Raw genomic sequence first — 604 nt, forward strand, 5'->3', positions numbered from 1 at the left:
CCCCAGGAGCCTGTGTCCTTGGCCGGAATCCGAACCCGGGCCCTCCAGTCCGCAGGCCGACGCTCCATCTGCCGAGCCAAGCCGGCCCGGGCGTGTAACTTTTATCTTGGAGGCGAGAAGACACATCCCCATCCTGTCCCAGTCACAGGCTGGTCAGTGACAGTGACGCCGTCGGACCCGACTCCCAGTCGGTCCTCCTTCCCCAGCGCCCAGTCGTTACAACCACCGGGAAGGAATTCCACACGGAGCTTCTCAACTTGCACGGACACCGCCGAGCCAAGCCGGCCCGGGCGTGTAACTTTTATCTTGGAGGCGAGAAGACACATCCCCATCCTGTCCCAGTCACAGGCTGGTCAGTGACAGTGACGCCGTCGGACCCGACTCCCAGTCGGTCCTCCTTCCCCAGCGCCCAGTCGTTACAACCACCGGGAAGGAATTCCACACGGAGCTTCTCAACTTGCACGGACACCAAGCTCTCGTTCAATTCAAGGAACAACGTGAACACCGCAGCCCAGAAAAAGGGCAAACAACGATACACACAAGCTCCACGGCTTTATTTAAAGACAAACAGACACGCGGACGCTCAGGCCTCCGCCCGAGCCCT

General features: G+C 60.4%; 1 protein-coding gene across 10 annotated transcripts in view; it reads right to left on the reverse strand.

Annotated features, from left to right (window-relative positions):
* PRC1 (protein regulator of cytokinesis 1) overlaps positions 1 to 604 on the reverse strand; it is a 34,500-nt gene that overhangs the window by 33,373 nt on the left and 523 nt on the right. The gene's annotated exons all lie outside the window — the stretch shown is intronic.

The sequence above is a fragment of the Myotis brandtii genome, unplaced genomic scaffold (genome assembly GCF_000412655.1).
Source record: "Myotis brandtii unplaced genomic scaffold, ASM41265v1 scaffold561, whole genome shotgun sequence".
NCBI lineage: Eukaryota > Metazoa > Chordata > Mammalia > Chiroptera > Vespertilionidae > Myotis > Myotis brandtii.